This window comes from Mixophyes fleayi, chromosome 1 (assembly GCF_038048845.1).
Source record: "Mixophyes fleayi isolate aMixFle1 chromosome 1, aMixFle1.hap1, whole genome shotgun sequence".
NCBI classification, from domain to species: Eukaryota; Metazoa; Chordata; class Amphibia; order Anura; family Limnodynastidae; genus Mixophyes; species Mixophyes fleayi.
The window spans coordinates 215332220-215338219 of record NC_134402.1 but is presented as its reverse complement, the minus strand read 5'-3'; positions in this window follow the sequence as shown (position 1 = coordinate 215338219).

Sequence of the window (6000 nt, the reverse complement as noted above, 5' to 3'; positions counted from 1 at the left end):
TTTACAATTGCTCCTCTGTCTCCGTCTGCAGCCCTGTTTTCCATCGCAAGGACTTGTGTAATTAATCCAACTCCAAACAAAGGGTTGCAGATTTGTTCCAAATCAGTCCAACAGGGATTCCACACAGACTGCACATATAGGCTGAGAAAGCTGCCAGGCTTTTTCTTGGATCTGGTGCTTCAGTAACTACTGCACGCATATCAGATTTGTACCATGGGGTATACGTTTCCTGCAGGACTAACTGATATCTCTGTGTATTTGCAGTGCCCTCTGCTGCAGCAGGGTCAAAATTAGGATTTGGCATTTGTTGTATTCTTACTGGATACATTGGTGGTTCATCAGTCAAACTTTCATAAAACAGATGTGGTATTTTTTCTTGATCTTTTCTAGTTTCCTTTGTGCACTCCACTGTAATCCTTTCAGGACTTTTGTTATAATCTTGAAGACATCTTAACATAGCTGCTGACTTTACCATCCTACTGTTGTTTCCATTGTCACAAAGAAGTTCTCCAGGTGGTATAACATTTTTACAGTTTGGACAAAACATATATCTTTCAGGTATACAAAAATCACATACTGGACATTTCCTTCCTGGATATGATGGATAGTGCACAGTTTCTGGCATTACTGTGCGTGTGTCACCTGGGGCAATTGAACCTCCTGCTTCCAACCAAAGAGGCGTTGGAGAATGTCCTGCTGCTATTTTTAGACTTGTTATGTCAGGGTATCTGACAGGTATATTTGAAATAACCCGCATGATCTACTACTCCATACAGAGACTATGGAGGAACATTTGACACTCCTACAGGAATTGTTAGCCCTCCTTGTACATGCAGGGCTCAAACTGAGTCCTCACAAAGCAAACCTGGCTAGGTCAGAGGTCATATTTCCTGGTGTCAAGATCGCTCATGGGACAAAAGGTATACTGGCCGCCCGAGTTGACGCAATGATCAAATTACCTAGACCAAAAACCCTACAAGATTTGCGAAAATTTCTTGGGGTTACAAACTTCATGAGGGAGTTCATAGAGGATTTTGCTACAAAAGCGAAACCTCTGTATAAATTGCTCAGAGGTGAGGAACCTTCATTGAAAGGATGGGCAGAAGCAAAGGAAGAGGCATTTTCTACTCTGAAAAGAGATCTCTCTTCTGCCCCAGTTTTGGCCACTCCACACACAGAGGGTGAGCTGGCAATTCAGGCTCACGCCGGCCCAGAGCCCATATCATCAGTCTTACTACAAGAAGTAGGATCTGTGACTAGACCACATAGGCTATTTCTCAAGACTTCTTTCTCCTGTGGAGGTTTTTATGAATGTGCAAAACAACTGGCTGCAATACATTATGCTGTCAAAGTGACAGAAAATATTGTGGGCTTTAGACCCCCATAACTCTTTGAGCACTGAAATATGCGCCAGGTGTTTATTCTGGCTATCCACAAATCCGCGTCTGTGAAAGGTATCCAACTGTAATGTCAGGAACTACATATGAGATGTAGCTATATATAGTACGTGGTCCTGAAGGATGGAGTAGCAAGGCTTCCTTTACTGCCTCCAATTCTGCCCTTTGTGCCGACAGGTGACCAGGTAATTTAACAAGACTCTGAAGCCCTGTAGTCTTATCCAAGACTGCATAACCTGTCACATATTTCCCATCCATATGAGACCGAGGCCCATCAACAAAGATGACTTGGTCATCCGGGTGTGTTTGTCTAAACAAAGTCATTGTTTCATCATATGACATTTGTCCACAGTCGTGTTCCGTCCCTGCTGTATTTAGCAGTTGAGAAAATACATATTTGGCCTTGTGATTTCCTTTGAGATTGTGTCCACTCAAATCCATTATTCATCTCCCAAACCTCTTGAGAGACACCAGGCAGTATGTTGCAGAGTAGAAGGGTTAATGGAGAGTGTGGGGTCTGTATAGTAAGGGGTCCAAAGGCACCAAGAACTCTGACCGGATGGGCTTAATTTGCCAACCGGTCTGTTGGGAGGAAGAAGGATGACTGGATGTTCTTTCTGCAGCTTTTCTGGATTTCTTTCTCACTGACAGTAACAGACTGTTACTGACCACTCCTACCGTTGTCACCTTGCCATCAGACACTTGACGTTGCGAATGCCAACTACGCAATAGTTGTAGGTGAATTTCGTTGCCACCACTAGGCTCCTTCACGTGCCTAGAACCACTTACTTCTGGGGTAGCTGGTATAGCTGCTACAGTGCCTCTTTGCTGTGGGTTGGCTTGTACCTCCTGACCGCTTAATATGGATCAGGACTGCTGGTTAGCAGGCAGAGTGTTGACACAAAGATGCTAAGTTCAACACAGGACAGCCGGGGAATGGATTAGAGTGTAAGCTCTTATCTGTTGGTCACAGGATTTCCTTTCTTCAGACAGAAACAAAATTCCAATACAAAACTCAGTATGTTTGCAGTGATAAACATTGGCGCATGTGAAATAAGTTTATATACCAAGTTATTTCTAAGTGACCAGCCACAAACTCATCCTGTGAATCACTGACTTCAATGAAACCATCTTGAACTTTGGTACCAGCAGCTGGGTTTTCAAAGATTTGAGAGGTTCAGGATCGGTCTGAATTAACTTAGGGTTTTTGAACCAGAAAGATTGGAATAAAATCCCAAACCTCATACATGGTCTGGAACTGGTACAACCACCCCTGAAGAAACCAGGTAGTGGGTGGCCTCTCATAGAGCAAGACGGGTTTGTCCAACTTGCAGAAAATCTGGTAGTAAAAAATAGTTTTTGGGGTATACCTGAGAAGGTCTATCATGCACCCCCGATTCCCTTCACCTAAACAGCATGCTAGACTGAAACCACAGATCCTGGAAGAGGAGTAGAGGGGCTTCAACCTCAGCGATCATGGGTGGGCAGAATGCCCATCATGACAATTGCTTTCCGGCAGACTTAGAGGCTGGGCACCTAGTAGACTAGGCCTGTCGCCCACGCTGAAACCATCCCTGCGGACAGACGGTAGAAGAAAAGGAGTGAAACGTGGACACCTTAGATTTTGGCACAGTAACAGGCAGGAAAGCACTGATTCTTCCCGTCATCTGACTAATATTGTCCCAAACGGGACAAATCAGCCAGCTGAGAAGAAGGAAAAGAATGCAAAGAAGGCTCCGCAGTCTAAGGAACTGCTATCTCTGAAATGTCTCCCACCTGATGCACAACCCGTATCACCTGACGGTCAGAGGTGACTTCCTCCCCAAAGGCGTAGTCCTTCATATACGATCCAACAAGCACTTCACCCTGCTCCTAGGAAGAACAGTCAAAAGCTGACTCATTCACAGGTTGGGGCACCGCCACCCTCATGTACTTACAGAAGAAAGATGCTGTAGCAGATTCAAACACCCTCTCTAAAACCAGGCCATGTATCAAAGTCTGTAGAACTCTGACCCAAGCCAGCTACTCTGAGTCTGCTGGCACAGGACCCGCAGGACCTTGGCCTGGCACTACAGGCCCCAAACCAGCCAGACTGCCTGAAGAGCCGGAGGGAACATAGGAAAGATCAATCCCGAATAGGGAATAGACTAGCTGAGCAATCTCAGCAAAAGCGTTGGCTAGTGACTTAGCTCGAGCATGTTCTGCCATGGCATAATTAAAGTCCCCAGGCACACATGGCACCCGAGCTTTAGACTGGCAAATAGCGCACAAAGCATTTTCGTCTGGCCATCCAAAGGGTAATTTAGTGTTGCTGCTGGCTCAAGTAAACTTCGTCATAGAAGTTACACCAGCCTTATCTCTCAAGGATCTCCCCCTATCTGATAGGATAGGCACAGCCCCTATAATAAAGAGGCAGCCATTCATGGGGCCCACCGCACTGTGCTGGGAGAGGTTAACACTCACCGTCCAGCTGTCTTTCGGAGCGATGTACAGCAGTGACTGCCACTCCTGCAGTCATTGCCTTGGAACGCCAGGCACAGCCTACTGCGACTATGGTCAGGCCCATGGAGGAATTTAGCATGAGGAATCGAGGAGGGGGGTCTGAACCGGGAGGTACCCCCTCGGTACCTCCAATCCTCCACTGTGAGCAGTACACAGCCATTCATGCGGTGACACTGCAGTTGAAAACTCCGGAGACAGTAAAATAAAAACAAAAATTACGGAAGAAATTAAATCTAGATAAACAGGCTTCAAAGCAGCACCAGTAATAAAAAAAAAAAAAACATGCCCTGCCACGTTGGACACTTCAACTAAACTGAAGGCCTAACAGTAGAGGGGGAGGATCGGCAGTGAATTACGAAGATGTCTAAAAGTGTCCTCCAGACTGGTCCATACACTATATCCTAAAGTTTCCCTGTGTACCCATATAGATGACTGAGAAATAAAAACCATTTATAGTTATGGATAAATGAGAAGGCTGAAGACACCTAAAAAATTGCCTAGAAAACTGAATGTATTGTGTTTCTGAAAATGGAAAATAGGGTTTTATTTTTGCAAGATAAATCTTTTATGTACTGTGTTGTGACAAACACAATTATACCTATGGCCTATAAAGATAAAAACATCTGACTAGGTCCAGTATTTCTAAAAAAATCAAAACCACAACATTTATGGCAATAATGTATTATCTCATTTGATGTTCAAGCTCTTCTCTTCTTTCACACAAAGGATTCCTCTTTTCATTTTGAAGTAAGAGGGGTCAGGATTGTGGCAGTGGGGGTGTGACAAGATGGACCGCCTATGCCACCCTGTCTTTTGTTGCTGGGAACTGGTTGGCTTGCTTTGCTACTGTTCCCTTTCTTTATCGGAATTGCGCCCTTGCCGTAGTAGGAGGGGCTTACAATGCTGCCACCACTGGACTCCTTAACGGCATCCAGAACCACGTTCCTTCTGGGTAACCGACAATGCTAGTGTACCCCCTTGCTGGTGCACCTGGGCTGGTACCCCTGACCTCTTCCTATAGATCAGGGTTGTTGTGAATGGATTCCCCCTGGCCTATCACACTGACCAGAGGTGCTGGGTAGCGAGCAGAGTGGCGGAACTGGAAAGCTGGGTCCAAACCTCAGAACAGCCTGAAACAGATTAGATCTGGGTCTAATCTGTAGGTCACAGGAAATATAGCATGGAAGAAGTTGTCAAAGCAGGATCTTGAAGCAAGTGATGTTTATTAGCTCCACTAATCACTGGTACCTTCACACTGGTTGAAGGTATCAGTGATCAGAAAGTCAGATGGAACTATAATTAAATAATTCAGGACAAACCAGTCGTGTTTTATACAGTTTTGGAAACAGCCTAGCAGGGGGTACGCCAGCCCCCTTAACTCTTTGCTGGCCACAAGAATTCGGAGTTATCTTTAGTATCAGAATGCAATCTGTTTCCCAAAACATGGATTGAAATGCAATGCAAAGTTAACAATCGTTTACACTACTCTGCTATATACCAAAACCTTCTGTGTGCATTATTTGGACAGGATCTGAGATGCAGAATACAAACCACACAGAAAGGCAGCGCCCTCCCCTCCCCCTCCCCTGCTGTGTATACAGGTCAAACAGACGTGTTGGCCACTGAGATCAAAAAAGGTCTAATTAACATGAGGGACTTTCTTTAGAAAAGTTATACAAATGCAATCATGGCATCCTGTCTCAGAAGTTAGAAATCAATACCTCAGAAATTAATGCATTTTCTATACAAAGTGCCACACGATATAATAAAATGAGTACAGTTGCAATGATATAAATAAGCGCCCTGCGCTGTTTCAATTACATACATTTATACGTGACCCAGCCACAGGGGGTATGTGAGGGAAAGCCGTTATGAAGCGGTGACATGTGATACATAGGACTGTGGGCTGAGGGGGTCTGTGAGGGAAAAGATAGTGAAAATGTGTCATAGGCAGTTTTCTCCCCAGAAAACTTTGCCAACTGCCCCCACCCGGCACTAAGAAGTAGCCAGGTGAGGGCAGTTGAAATGCTTTGCAATAATATTGAAAAAGTTTGGAGGTTATTGCCCACACCTGCAAGGACTGGTCGAACTGGTGGTCAAT